The 26,314-nt window shown below is 47.8% G+C and overlaps 1 protein-coding gene across 4 annotated transcripts in view; it reads left to right on the forward strand.

Moving 5' to 3' along the window:
• Positions 1-26,314, forward strand: part of TFB1M (transcription factor B1, mitochondrial) — a 398,859-nt gene that overhangs the window by 86,349 nt on the left and 286,196 nt on the right. The gene's annotated exons all lie outside the window — the stretch shown is intronic.

Genomic DNA, 26,314 nt, shown 5'->3' on the forward strand with positions numbered 1-26,314 from the left:
AAAAGGGGTTTTATTTTTGGGGAGAAAAAGCAGCCAGTGTTTTGTTCCCCCATCAGATGAATGAATGAAGTGTGTAAAGTAGCGTGGGTTCCCCCAATAAGAAACTGGTAATTTCTAAAAAGTTACTGATGGCGTACCCTTTCCCGCCAGAGGATAGGTCACGTTGGGAGGTATCCCTTAGGGTGGATAAGGCGCTCACACGTTTGTCAAAAAGGTGGCACTGCCGTATTAGGATACGGCCACCATGAAGGAGCCTGCTGATAAAAAGCAGGAGACTATCCTGAAGTCTGTATATACACACTCAGGTTATATACTGAGACCTGCAATCGCCTCAGCATAAATAGTGCTGCTGCAGCGTGGTCTGATACCCTGTCAGATAATATTAATACTCTAGGACAGGGAAAATAGTTTGCTAACATAGAGTATATTAAAGACGTTGTCTTATATATAAAGGATGCACAGAGGGATATTTGCCGGCTGGCATCCAGAATTAATGCAATGTCCATTCTGCCAGGAGGGTATTAGAAACCCGGCAGTGGATAGGTGATGCTGCCTATAAAAGGCACATGGAGATTCTGCCTTATAAGGGTGAGGAATTGTTGGGGATGGTCTCTGGGACCTCGTATTCACAGCAACAGCTGGGAAGAAAATTTTTTTTACCTCAGGTTTCCTCACAGCCTAAGAAAGCACCGTATTTTCAGGTACAGTCCTTTCGGCTTCAGAAAAGCAAGCGGGTCAAAGGCGCTTCCTTTCTGCACAGAGACAAGGGAAGAAGGAAAAAGCTGCACCAGCAGCCAGATCCCAGGATCAAAAATCTTCCCCCGCTTCCTCTGAGTCCACCGCTTGACGTTGGGGCTCCACAGGTGGAGACAGGTGCGGTAGGGGCGCGTCTCGGGAACTTCAGGGACCAATGGGTTTGCCCACAGGTGGATCCCTAGGTTCTGCAAATAGTATCACAGGGATACAGGCTGAAGTTCGAGGCGACTCCCCTCGCCGTTACCTCACCTCAGCCTTGCCTGCTGCCCTCGGAGAAAGGTAGTACTGGCGGCAATTCACAAGCTGCACTTCCAGCAGGTGAAATCTAGGTACCCCTCCTTCAACAAGGCCGGGGTTACTATTCCAAAATGTTGTGGTACCGAAACCAGACGGTTCGGTGAGACCCATTCTAAAATTGAAAGCCTTGAACACTTATATACGAAGGTTCAAGTTCGAAATGGAATCACTCAGGGCGATTATTGCAAGCCTGGATGGTATCACTGGACATCAAGGATGCTTACCTGCATGTCCCTATTTACCCTTTTCACCAGGAGTACCTCAAAATTGTGGTACAGGATTGTCATTACCAATTCCAGACGTTGCCGTTGGTCTGTCCCCGGCACCGAGGTATTTACCAAGGTAATGGCCGAAATAATTATCCCGTACTTGGACGATCTCCTTATAAAGGCGAGGTCCAGGGAGCAGTTGTTCGGCGGAGTAGCACTATCTCGGGAAGTGCTACAACAGCACGGCTGAATTCTGAATATTCCAAAGTCGCAGCTGGTTCCTACGACGAGTCTACTGTTCCTGAGTATGGTTCTGGACACATAACAGGATAAAAAGGGTTTCTCCCGGAGGAGAAGTCCAAGGAGTTGTCGTCTCTAGACAGAGACCTCCTAATACGTATACAGGTGTCGGTGCATCAATGCACGCAAGCCCTGGGAAGGATGGTAGCTTCTTACGAAGAAATTCCATTCGCCAGGTCCCATTCAAGGATTTTCCAGTGGGATCTGTTGGACATGTGGTCCGGGTCGCATCTTCAGATGCATCGGCGGATAACCCTGTCTCCAAGGGCCAGGGTGTCGTTGTTGTGTTGGCTGCAGAGTGCTCATCTTCTAGGGGGCCGCAGATTCGGCATACAGGACTGGGTCCTGGTGACCACGGATGCCAGCCTTCGAGGCTGGGGGGCAGTCACACAGGGAAGAAACTTCCAAGGCTATGGAAAAGTCAGGAGACTTCCCTACACATAAATATTCTGGAACTAAGGGCCATTTACAATGCCCTAAGTCAGGCTAGACCCCTGCTTCAACACCGGCCGGTGCTGATCCAGTCAGACAACATCACGGCAGTCGCTCATGTACACAACAGGGCGGCACAAGAAGCAGGATGGCGATGGCAGAAGCCACAAGGATTCTCCGATGGGCGGAAAATCATGTGTTAGCACTGTCAGCAGTGTTCATTCCCGGAGTGGACAACTGAGAAGCAGACTTTCTCAGAAGACACGACCTCCACCCGGTAGAGTGGGGACTTCATCCAGAAGTTTTCCAAATGATTGTACACCGTTAGGAAAGGCCACAGGTGGACATGATGGCGTCCCGCCTCAACTAAAAGTTACAAAGATATTGCGCCAGGTCAAGGACCCTCAGGCGATAGCTGGGAACGCTCTGGTAACACACCGTGGGTGTACCAGTCGGTGTATGTGTTCCCTTCTCTACCTCTCTTACCCAGGGTAATGAGAATAATAAGAAGGAGAGGAGTAAGAACTATACTCATTGTTCCGGGTTGGCCAAGAAGAGCTTGGTAACCAGAACTCCAAGAAATGATCTCAGAGGACCTATGGCCTCTGCCGCTCAGACAGGACCTGCTGCAGCAGGGGGCCTGTCTGTTTCAAGACGTACCGCGGCTGCATTGACGGCATGGCGGTTGAACGCCGGATCCTGAAGGAAAAGGGAATTCCGAAGGAAGTTATCCCTACGCTATTTAAAGCTAGGAAAGAAGTGAACGCTAACCATTATCACCGCATAGGGCGGAAATATGTTGCGTACTGTGAGGCCAGGAAGGCCCCAAAGGAGAAATTTCAGCTAGGTCGATTTCTGCACTTCCTACAGTCAGAGGTGACTATGGGCCTACAATTGGGTTCCATTAAGGTCCAGATTTCGGCTCTATCGATTTTCTTCCAAAATGGAACTGGCTTCACTGCCTGAAGTTCAGACATTTGTCAAGGGAGTGCTGCATATTCAGCCTCCTTTTGTGCCTCCAGTGGCACCGTGGGACCTCAACGTGGTGTTGGGTTTCCTAAAGTCACATTGGTTTTAGCCACTCAAAACCGTGGATTTAAAATATCTCACGTGGAAAGTGGTCATGCTTTTGGCCTTGGCTTCGGCAAGGCGGGTGGCAGAATTGGCGTCTTTGTCATGCAAAAGCCCCTATTTGATTTTCCATATGGATAGGGCAGAATTGAGGACTAGTCCCCAGTTTCTTCCTAAGGTGGTATCAGCTTTTCACTTGAACCAACCTATCGTGGTGCCTGCGGCTACTAGGGACTTGGAGGACTCCAAGTTACTGGACGTAGTCAGGGCCTTGAAAATTTATGTTTCCAGGACGGCTGGAGTCAGGAAGACTGACTCGCTATTTATCCTGTATGCACCAAACAAGATGGGTGCTCCTGCTTCAAAGCAGACTATTGCTCGCTGGATTTGTAGCACAATTCAGCTTGCGCATTCTGTGGCTGGCCTGCCGCAGCCTAAATCTGTAAAAGCCCATTCCACGAGGAAAGTGGGCTCTTCTTGGGCGGCTGCCCGAGGGGTCTCGGCTTTACAACTTTGCCGAGCTGCTACTTGGTCAGGGGCAAACACGTTTGCAAAATTCTACAAATTTGATACCCTGGCTGAGGAGGACCTTGAGTTCTCTCATTCGGTGCTGCAGAGTCATCCGCACTCTCCCGCCCGTTTGGGAGCTTTGGTATAATCCCCATGGTCCTTACGGAGTCCCCAGCATCCACTAGGACGTTAGAGAAAATAAGATTTTACTCACCGGTAAATCTATTTCTCGTAGTCCGTAGTGGATGCTGGGCGCCCGTCCCAAGTGCGGACTGTCTGCAATACTTGTATATAGTTATTGTTAACTAAAAGGGTTATTGTTGAGAGGCTCTGTTATGTTCATACTGTTAACTGGGTATAATATCACGAGTTATACGGTGTGATTGGTGTGGCTGGTATGAGTCTTACCCGGGATTCAAAATCCTTTCCTTATTGTGTCAGCTCTTCCGGGCACAGTATCCTTACTGAAGTCTGGAGGAGGGTCATAATGGGAGGAGCCAGTGCACACCAGGTAGTCCTAATTCTTTCTTAGCTGTGCCCAGTCTCCTGCGGAGCCGTCTATTCCCCATGGTCCTTACGAAGTCCCCAGCATCCACTACGGACTACGAGAAATAGATTTACCGGTGAGTAAAATCTTATTTTCTATACTTTGACCTTATTTGCACTGTATGCACAAGAGGGAGTGTTGTATTCGGGTAGGAATCCGATAGAATTACCCTACCCAGAGTGGGTAAGCTTGCCGATGTTGATTCTACCTTATAACATTACAGCAGGCTACCACGTGACAGCAGAAGGTGTGACCGGAAAAATGCTGAGAATGTCTACGAGTGATACTGGAGGGAGGTATACAGCTGTTTGGTGTGACTTCTGTTCAGTCTCTCTCGGCGGATACCACTGGTAAGTCTAACTTCGTGAGTTAGCCTCTTTCACAACAGTTGGCAACGCATTCTTTTGTGGGATGCAGTCGTTTAATCCGGTTCGATACCGTTTCTTTTTTCCTTTTCTGTGCAGGCAGCGGAAGGTGAAAAGGTAGGTGTTCTGCAACCTTGTTAGGTTCGCAGAAGTGGATGACGTTTTCTGTTTCCACTACATCCAGCACTTGTCGCTGAGTCTATTTGGCTGGTCCCCACTCCGGTGACCGCTTGTCTACTGGTTTCAGTTAGCCCAGGAATAGACTAGGACCTGTGAGTTATTTATAGAATCCAAAGGGGAACATTCTATGTTACGGTTTTTTCCCCTTACTGTTTTTTCTAATAGATCTTGTCGTTCCCCTCTGGAAGGTGAGGTAGTACGCGCCGCCATACAGAGGTGCGTCAGGTTCAGGACATTGTCGGGTTGTCCCTGTATAAAGGTGCAAATCGTTGTTTCTCTCTGACTGTTCTTCGACACAGGGATTGGCTGTTGTTCTCAATGACACATGTCGAAAGTGGGTTTCAGAGTGGATACTGACTGGTTAAGGTTCGGTGTGTTTCCTGTGGAAAGAGGTCTGAGGATCCAGAGTTGGTTCGGCTTTGCGGTGACACCTCATCAATAGGTTCCGTTAATAAAACAGATGGGTGCGGCCTAAGAGGCCTTTTTCGGGGAGCAGGTCTAATACCAGAGTGGTTTTCAAGGGACCAGTTTGAAATGTGGTCCGGGTCTCAACTGCGCATGCACTGGACTATAATCCTAACGGCCAGGACATCGCTCCTGTGGTGTCTACTCGGTTCTCTCCTTCTAGAGGAATGAGGGTTCGGGATCCAGGTTAGATCCTGGCGTCCGTGCATACAGATCTCCGAAGCTGGGGAGCAGTCCTTTGCAAGGGACGTATTTCCAGAGGATAAGGTCAAGTTGGGAAACTTGTCTGCTATAAGCTTTCTTGAATTAAGAGCTATTTTCGACAAACGTATTCTTCGTGTTCTGCCCGTGTTAGTTCTGCCAGACGACTTGTCAGCAGTGGCGTAAGTAAGCCGCTATGGCGGAACAAGGAGCAAAGCGGCACTGGCGGAAGATGCACAGTTGGCAGTTAAGTGGGAAGTCTGGTAAACGCTATATTAACAGTCTTCGTTCCGGAGGTAAACGACGGAGAAATAGATTTCCTCTGCTGACGCGATATCCAGCCGGGAACAATTCAGTCATCATCGAGAAGCTTTCCCAGACGTGACAAGTCTTTGAGGAGTGTCAAAATTGGACATGTTGGCGTCTCGCCTCCACGGGAGGCCTCAGGGAGATTGTTCCAGGTCAAGGGACATTCAAGATATAGCAGTGGACATCCTTGTGGGTGTTTTTGGTCGGTCTATGTGGCCTCTCCGTTTTCACTTTTCTGACGGTGGTAAGCGTAAGATGATCAAAGGTTCCGGTGATCCTCTGGAATCCGGTCTAGGCAGCAAGGGTTGGTTATCCAGTTTTTAATGGTTTACTCATAAGAAGATTACTGCCCTCTTCCTCTAGGTGAGGTAATGTTACAACAAGATCAGGGCGTGTATCATGACTTACCGCGGCTGCGTCTGACGGCGGGGCGGTTGAATGCCATATCCTAAGCCGAACGGGTGTTCCCAGTTCAGTCGTTTCCTCAGTTCTTCAGGCTAGGAAAGAACTAACGGCAAAGCGTTACCACCGTAGTTGGAGTAATTATGTGTCTCGTTGTGTATCCAGGAAGGCTCCTATGGAAGACTTTCAGCTAGGTCGTGCTTATCCATACTTTACAAGCCGGTGTGGATGCAAGCCTTATAAGTTTCTTTACAAAATTTCTCTCTTGGAAAGTGGTAATGCTATTGGCTTTGACGGCCGCAAGGCAGGTGTCGGATGTGGTGGTTTTGTCTCACAAGAGCCTTGTTTGACCTTTCAGGTGGATAGAGAGGAATTGAGTACTCGGTTGGTGGTTCTACCAAGATTGGTTTCTGGGTTTCGCAGAAATCGGCCTATTTTGATGCCGGTGGTTACTTAGGCATTAGCTGATTCAAATTCCCTCGATCTAGCCAGGGTTTTTGAGTATGTAGGTTGCCAATTTGGCTCAGTTTGGAGAAACAGACGCTATGTTTGTCTGGTATGTTCCCAGCATGGTTTGGGAGGCTGCATTATGCAGTCTGTTACACGCTGAATCTGTGATGCGGTTTGGCATGTTTGTTCTATGGCTGGATTGCCGTCACTGGAGTCGGTGGAGGTCCATTCTTTTGGGAAGATGGGCTTTTCTTGGGCGGATGCCCGATGAGTCTCGGCGGTTCAACTTTGCTGAGCGGATTCTTGGTCAGGATCAAACGCTTTTGCTATGCTCTACAAGTTTGATACCCTGATTTTTGGGGACCTTTTGTTTGCTCATTTGGTGCTGCAGGGTCGTCCGCACTCTCCCGCCCGTTTTGGAGCTTTGGTATAAACCCCATGGTCCTTTTGGAGTCCCCAGCATCCTCTAGGACGTATGAGAAAATAGGATTTTGGTACCTACCGGTAAATCCTTTTCTCTTAGTCCGTAGAGGATGCTGGGCGCCCGTCCCAGTGCGTACTGTGTCTGCAGTTATTGCTTTTGGTTACACCCTGGTGGTGTCTTCTCTGTCAGGCGGTTGCTACCGTTGTTCATGCCATAGCATGCGGGTCTTATTTTTGCTTATGTGGACACATGGTTTGTGTTACATATTCTCTCAGCATGTGGCTGTGTTTTGTTCATGCCGTTGGCTGGTATTCTACTGAATGCCACGTTCTACGGTGTGTTTGAGGTGTGAGCTGGTATGACACTCACCGTGTTTATAACAATAAATTCTTTCCTCGAAATGTCCATCTCTCCTGGGCACAGTTTTCTAACTGAGGTCTGGGGAAGGGGCATAGTGGGAGGAGCCAGTTCACACCAAGTTTAAGTCTTTATAGTGTGCCCAAGCTCCTGCGGATCCGTCTATACCCCATGGTCCTTTTGGAGTCCCCAGCATCCTCTACGGACTAAGAGAAAAGGATTTACCGGTAGGTACCAAAATCCTATTATTGCTAGTCCAGTGCAGTTTTATGGTACATAATTTCTGCTTGGTACGCTTGTGACTATATATGTGTGTGTGTGCATGTAGCTGCTGCGTGGTTGCCTTATTACAGGGTATTTCACTCAGTGGGCTACTCCTATATTGCTATACCTGAGGGGGCCAAGTGTTTCAGGTTTTCTTTCTGTTTAATATAGGACTGTATCACAAGATATACTGACAATGTATTTTTACTTGTGATTTATAGTCACCATATAGACTATATCTCTTGAACTCCCGGTCTGTGCTATCACAGGCACACTTTACTGAGAGTTCTTGATAGGTATAGTGCTTCTACACTTTGTACCAGGTTGCCCATTATTGTGCACATAGTTATGTCTGCTACACGTGGCAAGGACGCTGGGGCTTCTACCACACTGCGTGGTAGTGAGGCTGCGGACGTGACGGAGGATAATATGGCAGCTAAGAGTTCAGGTTCAAGGGGTTCCTTACCCCCCAGTCGGTCGGTAGCACCTGGGGCATCACAAGACCCACCTTGGGCTACATTTTCCACATTGTTAAACACGCTTGTAACTAAATTGACGCCCCCTGTGGGACCACCTGTGCCACTGCAACAGTTTATGGTCCCTGTTGTGAACCCGCCATGGGCGGATCAGCTTTCCACTCCGTTACATAATTTGAACTGATCTATGACTAAATCTAATTGTCACTCTCGCCCACTTAAGACTAAGTCGTCTCTAAATGGGCCATTACCTCCTCCCAATCCACTGCTATTCCAGACACGTCCTCTGACGAGGACGGTGCTTATACTGACCTCGCAGATACTGACACAGATGTTTCTGATGGGGAAGGGAAGTTATTGCTGGATGTCCAGGATTTGATTGAGGCGATCATGCTCATTTCTCTAACGTCCTAGTGGATGCTGGGGACTCCGTAAGGACCATGGGGAACAGACGGGCTCCGCAGGAGACAGGGCACTTCAAGAAAGAATCAGGAATACTGGTGTGCACTGGCTCCTCCCTCTATGTCCCTCCTCCAGAACCCAGTTTGAATCTGTGCCCGAACGAGCTGGGTGCACCTTAGTGAGCTCTCCTGAGCTTGCTAAATAGAAAGTATTTTGTTAGGATTTTTTTATTTTCAGAGAGATCTGCTGGCAACAGACTCTCTGCTACGTGGGACTGAGGGGAGAGAAGCAGCCCTACTCACTGTGGATAGGTCATGCTTCTTAGGCTACTGGACACCATTAGCTCCAGAGGGATCGAACACAGGAACGCACCCTTGGTCGTCCGATCCCGGAGCCGCGCCGCCGTCCCCTTCGCAGAGCCAGAAGCCGGCGTGAGAAGCAAGAAGACTTCAAAAGTGGCGGCAGAAGACTCCAGTCTTCATATGAGGTAGCGCACAGCACTGCAGCTGTGCGCCATTGCTCCCACATTAAACCCACACACTCCGGTCACTGTAGGGTGCAGGGCGCAGGGGGTGGCGCCTTGGGCAGCAATTAAAGACCTCTTGGCAAAGTGGGCATATATACAGTTGGGCACTGTATATATGCATGAGCCCCCGCCATTATTTTACACAAAATCGCGGGACAGAAGCCTGCCGCTGAGGGGGCGGGGCTTCTTCCTCAGCACTCACCAGCGCCATTTTCTCTCCACAGCTCCGCTGAGAGGAAGCTCCCCAGGCTCTCCCCTGCAGATTCACGGTAGAAAGAGGGTAAAAAGAGAGGGGGGGCACATAAATTTAGCGCAAAATCAGTATATACAGCAGCTACTGGGTAAACACTAAGTTACTGTGTAATTCCTGGGTCATATAGCGCTGGGGTGTGTGCTGGCATACTCTCTCTCTGTCTTTTCAAAAGGCCTTGTGGGGGTTCTGTCCTCAAATAGAGCATCCCCTGTGTGTGTGGTGTGTCGGTACGCTTGTGTCGGCATGTTTGACGAGGAAGGCTATGTGGAAGCAGAGCAGGTACAAATGAATGTGGGATCGCCGCCAAAGGCGCCGACGCCCGATTGGATGGATATGTGGAAGGTTTTAAATGATAATGTTACTTATTGCATAAAAGGTTGGATAATGCTGAAGCCTTGGGACAGTCAGGGTCTCAACCCATGCCTGATCCTACAGCGCAGAGGCCGTCAGGGTCTCAGAAGCGCCCACTATCCCAAATTGTTGACACAGATATCGACACGGATTCTGACTCCAGTGTCGATGGCGATGATGCAAAGTTGCAGCCTAAAATGGCTAAAGCCATCCGCTACATGATTATAGCAATGAAGGATGTATTGCACATCTCAGAGGAAAACCCAGTCCCTGACAAGAGGGTTTATATGTTTGGTGAAAAAAGGCATGAGGTAACCTTTCCCCCTTCACATGAGTTGAATGAGTTATGTGAAAAAGCTTGGGAATCTCCAGATAGAAAAATGCAGAATTCCAAACGGTTGCTTATGGCGTATCCTTTCCCGCCAGCGGACAGGTTACGCTGGGAATCCTCCCCTAGGGTAGACAAAGCTTTGACACGCTTATCTAAAAAGGTAGCCCTGCCGTCACAGGATACGGCCACCTTAAAAGATCCTGCGGATAGAAAGCAGGAAGGTATCCTGAAGTCCATTTATACACCTTCAGGTACCCTACTAAGGCTGGCAATTGCGTCGGCCTGGATGTGTAGTGCTGTAGCAGCATGGACAGATACTTTATCTGAGGAACTTGATACCTGGGACAAGGATACTATATTACTGACCCTGGGGCATATAAAAGACGCTGTCCTATATATGAGAGATGCCCAGAGAGACATTAGCCTACTGGGCTCTAGAATAAATGCAATGTCGATTTCTGCCAGAAGGGTCCTGTGGACTCGGCAATGGACAGGTGATTCCGACTCAAAAAGGCACATGGAGGTTTTATCTTATAAGGGTGAGGAATTGTTTGGGGACGGTCTCTCGGACCTAGTTTCCACAGCTACGGCTGGGAAGTCAAATTTTTTGCCATATATTCCCTCACAACCTAAGAAAGCACCATATTACCAATGCAGTCCTTTCGATCACAAAGAGGCAAGAAAGTCCGAGGTGCATCCTTTCTTGCCAGAGGCAGGGGTAGAGGAAAGAAGCTGCACAATACAGCTAGTTCCCAGGAACAGAAGTCCTCCCCGGCTTCCACTAAATCCACCGCATGACGCTGGGGCTCCACAGGTGGAGCCAGGATCGGTGGGGGCGCGTCTCCGAAATTTCAGCCACCAGTGGGTTCGCTCACGGATGGATCCCTGGGCTATACAGATTGTATCTCAGGGATACAAGCTGGAATTTGAAGTGATGCCCCCTCACCGTTACCTCAAATCGGCCCTGCCAGCTTCCCCCATAGAGTGGGAAATAGTGTTAGCGGCAATTCACAAATTATATCTCCAGCAGGTGGTGGTAAAGGTTCCCCTCCTTCAACAGGGAAGGGGTTACTATTCGACAATGTTTGTGGTACCGAAACCGGACGGTTCGGTCAGACCCATATTGAATTTAAAATCCCTGAACATTTACCTGAAAAGGTTCAAGTTCACGATGGAATCGCTGAGAGCGGTCATTGCAAGCCTGGAAGAGGGGGATTTTATGGTGTCTCTGGACATAAAGGATGCTTACCTGCATGTCCCCATTTATCCACCTGATCAGGAGTACCTCATATTTGTGGTACAGGACTGTAATTACCAATTCCAGACATTGCCGTTTGGTCTGTCCACGGCACCGAGAATATTTACCAAGGTAATGGCAGAAATGATGGTGCTTCTGCGAAAGCAAGGAGTCACAATGATCCCATACTTGGACGATCTCCTCATAAAGGCGAGGTCCAGAGAGCAGTTGCTGATCAGCGTAGCACACTCTCGGGAAGTGTTGCAACAGCACGGCTGGATTCTGAATATTCCAAAGTCGCAGGTGATTCCTACGACGCGTCTGCCCTTCCTGGGCATGATTCTGGACACAGACCAGAAGAAGGTTTTTCTCCCGGCGGAGAAGGCTCAGGGGCTCGTGACTCTGGTCAGAGACCTCTTAAAACCAAAACAGGTGTCGGTGCATCAATGCACGCGAGTCCTGGGAAAGATGGTGGCGTCATACGAAGCCATTCCCTTCGGCAGGTTCCATGCGAGGACCTTTCAGTGGGATCTGTTGGACAAGTGGTCCGGATCGCATCTTCAGATGCAGTGGCTGATCACCCTATCCCCCAGGGCCAGGGTGTCTCTTCTGTGGTGGCTGCAGAGTGCTCACCTTCTCGAGGGTCGCAGGTTCGGCATTCAGGACTGGGTCCTGGTGACCACGGATGCAAGCCTCCGAGGGTGGGGGGCAGTCACACAGGGAAGAAATTTCCAGGGTCTGTGGTCAAGTCAGGAGACTCGTCTGCACATCAATATCCTGGAACTAAGGGCCATATACAATGTCCTAAGTCAAGCGGAGCCTCTGCTTCGCAACCAACCGGTGCTGATTCAGTCAGACGACATCACCGCAGTGGCTCATGTAAACCGCCAAGGCGGCACAAGGAGCAGGGTGGCGATGGCGGAAGCCACCAGAATTCTTCGCTGGGCGGAGAATCGCGTACAAGCACTGTCAGCAGTGTTCATTCCGGGAGTGGACAACTGGGAAGCAGACTTCCTCAGCAGGCACGACCTCCACCCGGGAGAGTGGGGACTTCATCAAGAAGTCTTCACACAGATTACAAGTCGTTGGGAACTGCCACAGGTGGACATGATGGCATCCCGCCTCAACAAAAAGCTACAAATGTATTGCGCCAGGTCAAGAGACCCTCAGACGATAGCTGTGAACGCACTAGTGACACCGTGGGTGTTCCAGTCGGTTTATGTGTTTCCTCCTCTTCCTCTCATACCCAAGGTGCTGAGAATCGTAAGAAAAAGAGGAGTGAGAACAATACTCATTGTTCCGGATTGGCCAAGATGGACTTGGTATCCGGAACTGCAAGAAATGCTAACAGAGGATCCATGGCCTCTGCCTCTCAGACAGGATCTGTTGCAACAGGGGCCTTGTCTGTTCCAAGACTTTCCGCGGCTGCGTTTGACGGCATGGCGGTTGAACGCCGGATCCTAGCAGAAAAAGGCATTCCGGATGAGGTTATTCCTGCGCTAATAAAGGCTAGGAAGGACGTGACGGCTAAACATTATCACCGTATATGGCGAAAATATGTTGCTTGGTGTATGGCCAGGAATGCCCCTACAGAGGAATTCCAGCTGGGCCGTTTCCTTCACTTCCTACAGTCGGGAGTGACTATGGGCTTAAAATTGGGGTCCATTAAGGTCCAGATTTCAGCCCTATCCATTTTCTTTCAAAAGGAACTGGCTTCTCTTCCTGAAGTTCAGACGTTTGTAAAGGGAGTGCTGCATATTCAGCCCCCTTTTGTGCCACCAGTGGCACCTTGGGATCTCAACGTGGTGTTGAGTTTCCTGAAATCACACTGGTTTGAGCCACTTAAAACCGTGAAGTTAAAATATCTCACGTGGAAGGTGGTCATGCTATTGGCCTTAGCTTCGGCTAGGCGTGTGTCAGAATTGGCGGCTTTATCACATAAAAGCCCCTATCTGGTTTTCCATATGGACAGGGCAGAGTTACGGACTCGTCCGCAATTTCTGCCAAAAGTGGTGTCATCTTTTCATTTGAACCAACCTATTGTGGTGCCTGCGGCTACTCGTAACTTGGAGGATGCCAAGTTACTAGATGTAGTCAGGGCTTTGAAGGTTTATGTAGCCAGAACGGCTGGAGTCAGGAAAACTGAGTCGCTGTTTATCCTGTATGCAACCAACAAGCTGGGTGCTCCTGCTTCAAAGCAAACTATTGCTCGCTGGATCTGTAACACGATTCAGCAGGCTCATTCTGCGGCTGGACTGCCGCCTCTAAAATCAGTAAAAGCCCATTCCACAAGGAAGGTGGGCTCTTCTTGGGCGGCTGCCCGAGGGGTCTCGGCATTACAGCTTTGCCGAGCAGCTACTTGGTCGGGTTCAAACACTTTTGCAAAGTTCTACAAGTTTGATACCCTGGCTGAGGAGGACCTTGTGTTTGCTCATTCGGTGCTGCAGAGTCATCCGCACTCTCCCGCCCGTTTGGGAGCTTTGGTATAATCCCCATGGTCCTTACGGAGTCCCCAGCATCCACTAGGACGTTAGAGAAAATAAGATTTTACTCACCGGTAAATCTATTTCTCGTAGTCCGTAGTGGATGCTGGGCGCCCGTCCGAAGTGCGGACTACTTCTGCAATACTTGTATATAGTTATTGCTTAAATAAGGGTTATGTTATGGTTGCATCAGGTTTATCTGATGCTCTGTTGTTGTTCATACTGTTAACTGGGTAAGTTTATCACGAGTTATACGGTGTGATTGGTGTGGCTGGTATGAGTCTTACCCTGGATTCCAAAATCCTTTCCTTGTACTGTCAGCTCTTCCGGGCACAGTTTCCTTAACTGGGGTCTGGAGGAGGGACATAGAGGGAGGAGCCAGTGCTCACCAGTATGCCTGATTCTTTCTTGAAGTGCCCTGTCTTCTGCGGAGCCCGTCTGTTCCCCATGGTCCTTACGGAGTCCCCAGCATCCACTACGGACTACGAGAAATAGATTTACCGGTAAGTAAAATCTTATTTTTTCAGGTGTCTGATGATCCTGAGCCTTAGATGGTCTCCAAGAAACCGAATAGGTTTAAACGTAAGAAGGTGGGTAAGCAAGTTTTACTTCATTCTGAACACCTGGTTGACATACGTCAGGAATCCTGGGAAAATCCGGGGACAAAATTCACACCGAATAAGAGACTGTTGGCTCACTATCCTCTCTCTGCGGAGGTCTGTAAAAATTGGGAAACCCCTCCGCCTGTAGATTCTCATGTGACGTGTATGGTTGTTTCCTCTGCTCTGCCAGTAACTACCGTCACCTCTCTGAAGGAACCGATGGATAGACATGTGGAGGGCTGTTTAAAAGCGATTTATACCCTAACGGGCTGTGTATAGGCCAACAATTGCAGCAACTTGGGCTGCTGAAGCTGGTGAGGCGTGGGCTAAGGAGCTTGAGGCGGAACTGCCTTCCAACGCATCTGAGCATTCTCAACAATGTCTCTTGTATATTGCCAAGGCTTCTCTGTACCTTAAGGAGGCGGCCTCCGATGCCGGGGTGCTTACGGCCAAGGCTGCTACTACGTCTGTCTTGGCCAGACGTATCCTTAGATTTACACCCTAACGGGGGCTGTTCATAGGCCAACCATCGCAGCAACTTGGACTGCTGAAGCTTTTGAGGCGTGGGCTCAGGAGCTAGAGGCGGAGCTGCCTTCCAATGCTTCTGAGCATGCTCGACAATGTCTCTCCTATACCACGGCTTCTCTATACCTTAAGGAGGTGGCCTCTGATGCCGTGGTGCTGGCGGCCAAGGCTGCTACTACGTCCGTCTTGGCCAGACGTATCCTTTCGTTGAGATCCTGGTCGGTGGATATGGATTCCAAGATTACCCTGGAAGTGCTTCCTTTCAAGGGAGATATTCTCTTTGGAGAAGACCTCAATAAGATTGTGGCTGATCTGACTACTGCTAAAACAGCTTGCCTACCTAGTACGGCTCCTTTAGTGCGGAAGGCTAAAAGTACTTTGCCTCGGCCCTTTCGTCCTTCAGGAAAAGCAAAAGGTCAGGCGTACCCAAAGCAAGCTTGTGCTTACAGACCAGCCAAGCCCAGACCGAAGTGTGCCTGGGCCGCCCTTCAGCCAGCTTCCAAAACTGACAAACCTGCCGCATGACGGGGTGGGCCTCCCTCTGGGGGATCCAAGGGTGGGGGGCCAACTTCTAGGTTTTGCCCAGGAGTGGTTGAAGACTACTTCAGATACCTGGTCGAGGGAAGTTGTTGCTCGAGGTTACGCCATACCCTTCAAAAATCGTCCCCCGCAGCGATTTTGCCTGACAGATGTACCTCTGGATCCGGCAAAAGCAAACACGTTGCACTCGGTGGTACATTCCCTCCTGACCACAGGAGTGGTAGTACAGGTGCCTCTGACTTAGAGAGGCAAGAGGTACTATTCACCGCTGTTTCTAGTCCCGAAACCGAACGGGTCCTCGCGGCCCATTCTCAATCTGAAGTCCTTGAACAAGCATGTGCGGATCTCCAAGTTTCGTATGGAAACGCTGCGCTCTATTGTTCTGGCCATGGAGCCTGGGTACTATATGGTCTCCCTGGACATACAGGATGCCTACCTACATATTCCTATTGTGGTATCTCATCAGCAGTATCTGAGGTTTGCAGTGGGCATCCTTCATTACCAATTTCGGGCGTTACCCTTTGGTTTGACAACGGCTCCCCGAGTTTTCATCAAAGTTATGGCGGTCATGACGGCTACACTCTGCCGTCAAGGGGTCAGGATCCTACCGTATTTGGACGATTTGTTGATCCTGGCAAATTCCCCAGAACTTCTCCTCCTGTGTCATCCCGATCTGACAGTCCAGTGCATGAAAGCCCACGGGTGGCTAATCAACTGGAAGAAATCCTCCCTGGTTCCTGCTCGGAGCATGTTACATCTGGGAGCGTTATTGGACACTCACAACCAACGAACTGAAGCTTCAGGACAGGATTCGATGCTTCCTATCTCGTCCGCAAGTGTTGATACATTCGGCAATGCAAGTGCTGGGTCTCATGGTGTCAGTTTTCGACATGGTGGAGTATGCTCAGTTCTACTCTCCCCCTCTGCAGAAGTTAATTCGGACCAAGTGGGATGGCCTGCCTAACTGGATCAGATCTCACATGATCTCATTGTCTCTGGAGGTCCACCTGTCACTGATCTGGTGGCTTCAGGATCAACAGTTGAGCAGGGCAGTCTCTTCTGGATATCCGACTGGGTCCTTCTGACAACGGATGCCAGTCTGAGAGGTTGGGGCGCGGTGTTGGAACAACACTCTCTTCAGGGTCGTTAGAACAAGGAGGAGTCTCTGCTCCCGATCAATATTCTGTAACTGTGGGCAGTGTTCAACGCGTTGACTATGGCCCAGCATCTAATACAGAACAGACCTGTTCAAGTACAGTCGGACAATGCCACCACAGTGGCGTACATAAATCATCAAGGCGACACTCGAAGCCGCATGGCATTGAGGAAAGTATCACGGATTCTTCAATGGACGTAGCGCCATCTGCCGGCCATGTCCGCAGTGTTCATTCCGGGTGTCCTGAACTGGGAAGCAGACTATCTCAGTCGTCAGGATGTACATGCAGGAGAGTGGAGCCTCCATCCGGAGGTGTTTCAACTTCTCATGGACACGTGGGGCCTTCCAGATGTGGATCACGACACAATCACAAGGTTCCGGTATTCGGAGCAAGGACAAGGGATCCTCAAGCTGCATTCGTGGACGCTCTGGTAATTCCATGGAACTTTCAGCTACCGTATGTGTTCCCTCCAGTGTCACTCCTGCCCAGAGTAAAATGGTTCAAGTTCAAGCAAGAAGGAGGAAACCTGCTTCTGGTCGCTCCAGCGTGGCCCAGACGGCACTGGTTCTCTGATTTACTGGGTCTTTCGTGGGATCGTCCCCTTCTACTTCCACAATGACCATATCTCCTCGTTTAGGGCCCTTGTGTTTACCAGGATTTGGCCCGCCTGGCGTTGACGGCATGACCCTTGATGCTTCCGTCCTGGGGGCCAAGGGTTTTTCTGAGGCGGTCGTTCAAACTATGTTGAAGGCCCGTAAGCCGGCTTCTGCTCGGATCTACCATAGGGTCTGGAATGCTTACTTTACTTGGTGTGCGTCTCACAATCATGACGTTTTCAAGTTTAGTACGGCCAAACTCTTGGCCTTTCTACAACAGGGCCCAGACTTTGGCTTGCGTCTGGCCTCCCTTAAATTTCACATCTCTGCCTTGTCGGTTTGGTTTCAGAGAAAATTGCTACCCTAACTGATGTCCATACATTCACTCAGGGTGTTGCGGATTCAGCCTCCTTTTGTGCCACCTGTGGCCCCTTGGGACTTGTCGGTGGTATTGGAGGCCTTGCAAGTGTCTCCGTTTGAGCCTTTTGCCTCTGCTGACCTTAAGTGGCTTTCCCTTAAAGTCCTATTCTACCTGGCGATTGCTTCCGCTAGAAGGGTCTCGGACTTGGGTGCCTTATCCTGTAAGTCTCCCTATTTGATTTTTCACCGTGACCGGGCGGTTCTTAGAATGCGGCCAGGTTATTTACCTAAGGTGGTCTTCCTTCCACCTTAACCAGGAGATTGTAGTTCCGGCCTTTAATTCTCCTGAGTTGTCTTCCAAGAAGCGGTCTTTGGATGTGGTACCTATGTGAAGAGAACTGCCTCCGTTAGGAAATCTGATTCTCTTTTTGTATTGTTTGGTTTTCACAAACGTGGCTGGCCTGCTTCCAAGCAGACCCTGGCCAGATGGATTAGAATGGTGCTTGCACATTCTTATATACAGGCTGGTCGTGTAGCTCCTGCTACTATTAAGGCCCATTCTACTTTGTCGGTTGGACCTTCTTGGGCGGCCCACCGTGGTGTGACCCTTGAACAATTTTGCAAGGTGGCAATGTGGTCTTCAGGGAACAATGTTCTTAAGGTTCTATGCCTTTGATACTGCCGCTTCCCAGGATGCTTCCTTTGGACGCCGGGTTCTTGTGCCCGCTACAGTGCGTCCCCTCCCATAAGGAACTGCTTTAGGACATCCCCGATGTGAATCCTTGTGGAGCCCAGTGTACCCCGCAGCAGAAAACGAGATTTATGGTAAGAACTTACCGTTGTTAAATCTCTTTCTGCGAGGTGCACTAGGCTCCACAAGGCGCCCACCCTGACGCACTTAGCTTCTTTGGGTTGGTATTGGCATAGCTGCTGACACCCTCTTCTGTGGTGAGTGTGTGGTGTACTTGGCTACGAGCGGTTGTCGTCTCGAATACCTGCTACTGCATTTGGCTGGTTAACGAAACTGAGCTCCCTGTGCATGGAGGCGGGATTATAGAGGAGGCGGCGCTGAGCATCTTGGGAACAGTCAAAAGCTTTGAGCCTGTTGGTGCCTTGGATCAAGATCCTACTCTACACCCCGTTGTGAATCCTTGTGGAGCCCAGTGTACCTCGCAGAAAGAGATTTAACAAGGGTAAGTTCTTACCATAAATCTCGTTTTTTGAAGCTGTTAAAATGTAGAACTGGGAAGAGAGATCGGGGTAGAGTAGAGACAAAATGGAAAAGGAGAGATAGAATAAGAGATGGGAACAGAGAGTTTGTGACCAAGGGAGGGAGAGAAATAAAAAACAAAAAAAAAACAAATACAGCCTAACACACCAGGCATTATGCAGTATATTAGATAAAGTGGCAATATCTTATTTATTATTTATTTATTACCAGTTACTTATATAGTGCACACCATATTTTGCAGCGCTTTACAGAGAATATTAGCCCATTCACATCAGTCCCTGCCCCAGTGGAGCTTACAACCTATATTCCCTACCACACACACACACACACACACACACACACACACACACACACACTCATGCTAGGGTTAATTTTGTAGGGAGCCAATTAACCCACCAGTATATTTTTGGATTGTGGGAGGAAACCGGAGTATCCGGAGGAAACCGCCGAGTAGATAGAGCTCCATGTTCTTTCAAACGCAAAGTGACAGGTCGGCACGCCCCTAAATACCCGCCTCTAACCACACCCCTGACACGCACACCGTTCATCCCTTTTTGATAGTGTTTTATATAAAATAAGCTTACAAATTAGTTATAAGCGGTGTTTAATCACTGAAAAACCTCATGTGTATTAACTCTAAGATGTTGCATCAGTGTATATTATTTCCAATTGATTTGTGTATTGTTAACTCTTAGTTGCAACAGTAAATGTTATTTCCAATTGATTTATAAAATAAGCATGCAAGCTATGAATGATGTTTATTGGAATCGAGTGTCATATCTATAAAAGTGTATTCTATGCCTGTGAACAAAAGATCCGGCGTGTTACGACGGCCGGCTAACCGAAAAAAGCATATGGAGAATGCGTATTACACCGTATTAAACCCAGGGAGTTATAGTGGCGTTGATATGTTTTATGCGTCGAATAAAGATGTGGCGATATAAAAGAATGGCTGCAAAAACAAGATACGTATACATTACATAAGCCGGTTAGGAAAAACTATAAAAGGAACATGATCTGCATATCGGCTATAAATCAACAATGGCAATGTGACTTGGTTTCGCTCATAGATCTTGTGAAGTACAACAATGGATTTAAGTACATACTAACCATCATCGATATTTTCAGTAAGAGATCGTGGGCTGAAAGCCTAAATTGATTTATCTGATATAAATCAACAAGTAAAAGTGAACTAAACTTATTTAGCATTATTTTTGCACACATAATGATCTGACACAAGGGTTATTGGAAACTAATTGTTACAGATAAGTAATCTATTAATGTACCATTCTCATAGACATACCAGGTGTATTAATTAAGATCTGACACATGTGCTATGAGAACCTGTAATTCTAATTATGATGAGTAAATTGTTACAGATAAGTAATATAATATATAATATATATAATATTGAAGCATTCACACGAACATAACAGGGCATTAATCAAGATCTGTCACAATGGCTATGAAAATTCATGTTTGTAATTGATGTGTTGTCAGGCGTGAAATTGCATACATCTGTGTATAATGAACGTTGTTAATCATTACACGATGCCTCAGCAGGTAAATGTTATTACCAATAATGTTTTGTTACATATGGATGATGTATAACAAGATAGCTGTGAAAATTGTTATTTGATTAAAGCATTTTATATATAAAAGTAAATAAATCTTTATCTAGCACTCTGCTATGCCTGCGAACAGAAGATCTGGCATGTTACGACGGGCGGCTAATCGAAAATGGTTAGCTATATTATTTCCTTTGACTAGACATAGCAGTGCATGTGAAATCTGTATTAGAACAGCGTGTTAGAAATGTGGTAAACACCGTCAGTTATTGTGTTATTGATAAATATTATAAGGCGAATAAAGGGGGATTAAAAATAGCAAATTATACTTAACGATAATTTCATTTCTCCGAGATACTTCATGGCAGCCCTTACTCTTGGGATTGTAACCCATTCCTAACTTTAGACCGGGAATTTTTTCCATTTACCTTAGGACCACCCACTTTGGGTATATAGCCCTGCTCTTCCCCTTCCTCCATTAGTCTTTTGAGTGTCTCCTGCGACCAGGCTATCTTTATACTTTTCTAAGGGAGGGTATATTGTAGGCTGCCATGAAGTATCTCGGAGAAATGAAATTAACGGTAAGTATAATTTGCTTTTTTTCTCCTACACTACTTCATGGTAGCCCTTACTCTTGGGATATACCAACACTCAGTATAGGGAGGGCACTATAAAAACACAAGAGACGTTGTGCTAATGCTGAAAATTATAATTTGTTTAATTCAATGCCGCATCAAAGATACGTTTTCCAAAGTGGGCGTTAACAACATCTACCGCATAATGACTAGAGAATGTATGTATGGAAGACCATGTAGCTGCTGTACATATATCCTTCGCCGAGAGCTGCGCCTTCCTAGCCCAAGAAGCTGCCATAGCCCTGGTAGAGTGTGCCTTTTGCTGTTCCGGAACTTCCCGACCATTCTGCTTGTAAATAAACGCCAGGAGTTCTGTAATCCATCTAGAAATGGTCTGCTTCATAGGTTTCTCGCCCTTTCTTGCACCTGAATACAACACAAAGAGGTGCTTTGTCTTACGGAACTCTTTCACTCTGTCCAGATAAACTGAGATTGCTCTGATTAAATCCAAATTATGCATTCTCTCCTCCTCATTCTGCGGATGCGGGTAGAATGATGGTAACACAATGTACTGATTCAAATGGAAATCTGACACCACCTTATGCAGAAAATCTGGATTAGTTCTTAGAACAAGTCTATCCGGAAGGAAATTAAGATAAGGCTCCTCAGACCACAGAACCTGTAGCTCTCCAACTCTTCTGGCTGAGGTAATGGCTACCAGAAACACTACTTTCCAAGTTAGAAACTTCATTGAGACGTCCTGTAATGGTTCATACGGGGACAACATTAACGAATTTAAGACTTAATTTAAATCCCACGGAGCGAGAACCGATCTAAAGTGAGGTCTTATCCTTTTCATTGCCTGACAGAACTTCTTCACTAGGCTCTTGTCGGACAATCTTCGCTCCAGCAGGACCCTCAGTGCTGCTATCTGGACCTTGATAGTGGATACCGCCAGCCCTTTCTCAAAACCATCAAACAAGAATTGTAGGACCTGAGACGTGTCTACTTTCTTCGGGTTAAATCTTGAGCCGGACCAGGAAATTAACGTTTTCCAGACCCTATAGTAGACCTTAGAGGATACCTTCTTTCTCGACTGAATCAGAAAACGAACGACTTGCTCAGATAAACCTTTGTCTTTCAATAATTGCCGTTCAATATCCATGCCGTCAAATGAATTGTTGTAAATTCGGGTACAGTAATGGACCCTGACGTAACAGATCTGTTATTAGTGGCAACGTCCAAGGTTCTCCTGCTGCCATCCTCAGCACTGAAGAAAACCACACTCTCTTCGGCCAGTATGGGAGAACTATTATAACCTGCGCCCTCTCTTCCCTAATCTTTCTTAGGATACGTGCAATCATTGGAAACGGAGGGAAAACATATGCTAGCTTTGAACCTCCACGGGAGAGAGAAGACATCCACTCTGCCTGATCCAGAGAGATGATATCGGGAGAAGAACAGAGGAACTTTTGCATTAATGTGCATGGCCATCAGGTCCACCTGTGGCTGGCCGAATTTCTGTACAAACTGTTTGAACACTGTGTCGTTCAACTCTCATTCCCCTGGTAGCACCTCTTGCCTGCTGAGGAAATCCGCCATAGAATTGTCTACTCCAGGAACATGTAGCACTGGTAGGGTCTCGAGATGACTTTCTGCCCAATGTAGTATGTTTGACACCTCTTCCATTATCACCTGACTTCTGGTGCCTCCTTGCCGATTGATATAGTCTACCACTGCTACATTGTCTGAAAATATCCTGAGACGTTTCCCCTGTAACTACTTCTGGAAATATTTCATCGCCTTCCACACAGCTCTCATTTCCCTGTGGTTTGAAGACAATCTTCCCTCTTGCCGGCTCCATCTTCCTTGGCAGTTCTGCTGCAACAGATGTGCCCCCCAACCAACTGCACTTGCATCTGTCGTTAAAATGAGGAAGTGACGATCTGACAAAGTCGTCGTCCTGTCGATCAGCTCCGCCTCCATCCACCAGTCTAGGGAGCGTCTTGTCTTTTAACCTAACCTTATGCGATAATTCAGGGAATAACGTCTTCGACAATAATTTAGGATCTCTAGCGGAAGATCCCTCTTCCGCCATCTCGCCCAAGGGACCACGTCTATGGAGGAGGCCATCATCCCCAAAAGACGCATCCCCTGGCGCAGAGTCACGCTGTTGCACTCTTTTAGTAGAGAAGCCAGATCCTGAATCTTTGAGCATCTTTCTTCCGGAAGACCTATCGTATAATTGGTAGTATCCACCTGTACTCCGAGAAACTGGATCTTTTTCCTTGGTTCTAGACGGATTTTTTCCCAGTTTATTAACCAGCCATGCTCTTGTAGGATCTGCAGCGTCACCTCCAACGCCACCTCTACTTTCTGACTCGACTCTCCGCACACCAGTAGGTCGTCTAAATATGACCAAATTGCTATCCTTTGTCCTCTTATTACGGTCACCAGTGCCAACAGCACCTTGGTAAATATCCTTGGAGACGTCTTCAGACCGAAAGGAAGGCATGTAAACTGAAAATCTTGCCCATGACGCAAAACCTTAGGTACCTTCTTTGCCGCCTGTGTACATGCACATGAAAGTAAGCGTCCTTTAGGTCTATGGATGCTAAAAAATCCTCTTTCCTTACACCCGACAGGATGGATTTCATCGTCTCCATACGAAATCTTATTGTTTTTATATATTCGTTGAGCTGTCTGAGATCTAATATCGTCCTGAAATACCCAGATGCCTTTCTTATCAGAAATATTCTGGAATAGAACCCGCTCTTTCTTTCTGAAGGCGGGACAGACTCTACTGCATTTGCCCGGATTAACTTTTCTAAACTGTCCTCCAGGGTCTTTAATTCCAGCCTTACAGCTGGGCTTCTTGAGCTTACGAAATTGTCCTTTCTTGGAACTTCTGAGAATTCTATCCGGTATCCCTGAGATATCACGTCCAGTACCCACGTATCTTGAATTGAATACTGCCAATGACTGACAAACTTCTGGAGCCTGGCTCCTACCGGAAGGATACCGGAACTCTGCGATAGTCATTGTCTTCGTCCACCTCTCCTGTAAGCCTGACGAAAGGACTGCCTATTCGTCCCCGAGGAATACCTTCCCATATAATCTTGTCCTGGCCTGTAACTTTTTGCCTCCTTAAACTGCTGTTTAGGGGAAGGAAATGGAAATTTATTTCTTTTGTCTTGAGGTAACTTCGCTGATTTACCCCTGACATCTTTTGTATAACGGCCTCTAGCTTATTTCCAAATAATAGCGAACCCTCATATGGTAAGGAGACCAGCCGGTTTTTGGAATGCATATCCGCCGACCACGACCGAAGCCATAGGGCCCTTCTGGCCATTACACCTGCCGCCATGGACTTTGCTGCAAAATCTAGCACATCCAAAGAGGCTTTGAGCATGATACCTAGACTCCTTTGCAAATATTGCCTTGAGATCTTTTCCTCAATATCTGTGGACAACACTGATCCCCAAACTCTCAATGCTCTAGAAACAGATGCAACAGCCACACCAGACCTTAAAGACACTGCTGAGGACATGTGTAATTTCTTCAGCGCACTCTCCATACGCTTATCCATGCCATCCTTCAGGATAGCTCCGTCCTCTAACAAAATAGTAGTTTTAGACACCATTTCTGCCACTGCCGCATCAATTTTAGGCACTGTACACCAGCCCACAAATTGCTCATCTTCAACCGGGAACATACGATCTACTCGTTTAATACTGCCAAGTCACTTATTAATGTTTTGCCACTCCTTAGACACTACATCCTTCAATGCCTTGTGAACCGGAAAACATCTGCTCTTTTTGGATTTGTCCCCAAACAGAACATCCTTATCTTCATCTCCTTTATCCATCTGCTTATAATTCATGGTCTTAAATATATTCTTTAAGAGACTGTCAACAAGATCCAAATTAAATTCTCTATCCTCTTTCTCCTCTGACTCCGAACTAGAGGAAGCCTGATAATCAGCATAATTGCAAATAGAGGCTGACTCGTCCTGAGAATCAATACTAGCCAGGGATCTAGATCTTTTATTTCCCTGCAAATCAGCCAGCTGTTCTTTAGTAACAAAGGACCTCTTCATCCAATCTTTCAATTCCTGTATCTGACTGGACTGACTAGCCTGCTGAATATCACTCTGTGTACAGTCCTCACAGAACTTCACATTCTCAGTGGAGGTAAAGATCTTATCACATGCTGCACATTGTACATCCATATGCCTCTTCTTACATAGGTGGTCATTCCGAGTTGATCGCTCGTTGCCGATTTTCGCTATGCTGCGATTTGTTGCTAAATGCGCATGGTACGCAGAGTGCATGCGCTAAGTTATTTTACACAAAACTTAGTAGATTGCTGGTGTTCGTGCGGCGCTTTTCAGTCGCACTGCTGATCGTGAATGATTGACAGGAAAGGGGCATTTCTGGGTGGTAACTGAGCGTTTTCTGGGAGTGTGCTAAAAAATGCAGGCGTGTCAGGGAAAAACGCAGGAGTGTCTGGAGAAACGGGGGAGTGGCTCGCCGAACGCAGGGCATGTTTGTTAAGTCAAACCAGGAACTAAACGGACTGAGCTGATCGCAATCTAGGAGTAGGTCTGGAGCTACTCAGAAACTGCAAGAAAATATTTAGTAGCAGTTCTGCTAATCTTTCGTTCGCTATTCTGCTAAGCTAAGATACACTCCCAGAGGGCGGTGGCCTAGCGTTTGCAATGCTGCTAAAAGCAGCTAGCGAGCGAACAACTCGGAATGACCACCAGAGTCTCTTCTTAGGTGGAGACACACTACAAAATTAACAGCAGTACTCAGAAATTCAAATCTAAGAAAAGGAACATGTCCTCTTTGAGGACTTACCTCTTTCGGGCACTCACTGGCTTCTGGGGAGAAGGCTCTTTATCCATCCTGCTGGTAAGCACAAATCCTGCCCAGCTTATAAGAGTCTCTCACTCCTAGTGTGCAGCGCCATTTTTTTAAACTAGCCAAAGCATAGAGAAATGGCGCTGAGCAGACCGCCCCACAGCTGACAGAACGGCCGCTCCAGCACTGCCGCCGCATGCTGCCTCTCACACAGCGCTTCCGCCCGCCAGCCGCACCTCCCCTTCACTCCGCTGCTATTCCGGCAACCCGAACTTCTGGTCCCGCCGGAGACACGGGGCGCTGCGGCGAGCAGAGCAAACTGCACCCGGGGAGACGGCTCCAGACAGCGGCGGGAGAGGGACCAGTAGCCGATACTGAGCGGGCGGACACCTTAAAGCTGAAAGCGGAGAAAAAATAACACCATACCCTGTCAAGCTAGGAGACAGTAAAAAGACTAACGGAGGAAGGGGAGGAGCAGGGCTATATACCCAAAATGGGTGGTCCTAAGGTTAATGGAAAAAATTTCCTGTCTAAACTTAGGAATGGGATACAATCCCAAGAGTAAGGGCTGCCATGAAGTAGTGTAGGAGAAAAATGGTTACAACAGGTAGGGAATGTAATATTAACAATAAAACAATGTAAATAGTAGTACAAAAATAACCAACTGCACGCAGCACCTTTTCTGTGTACCAGCAGT

This window comes from Pseudophryne corroboree, chromosome 4 (assembly GCF_028390025.1).
Source record: "Pseudophryne corroboree isolate aPseCor3 chromosome 4, aPseCor3.hap2, whole genome shotgun sequence".
Classification (NCBI taxonomy): domain Eukaryota; kingdom Metazoa; phylum Chordata; class Amphibia; order Anura; family Myobatrachidae; genus Pseudophryne; species Pseudophryne corroboree.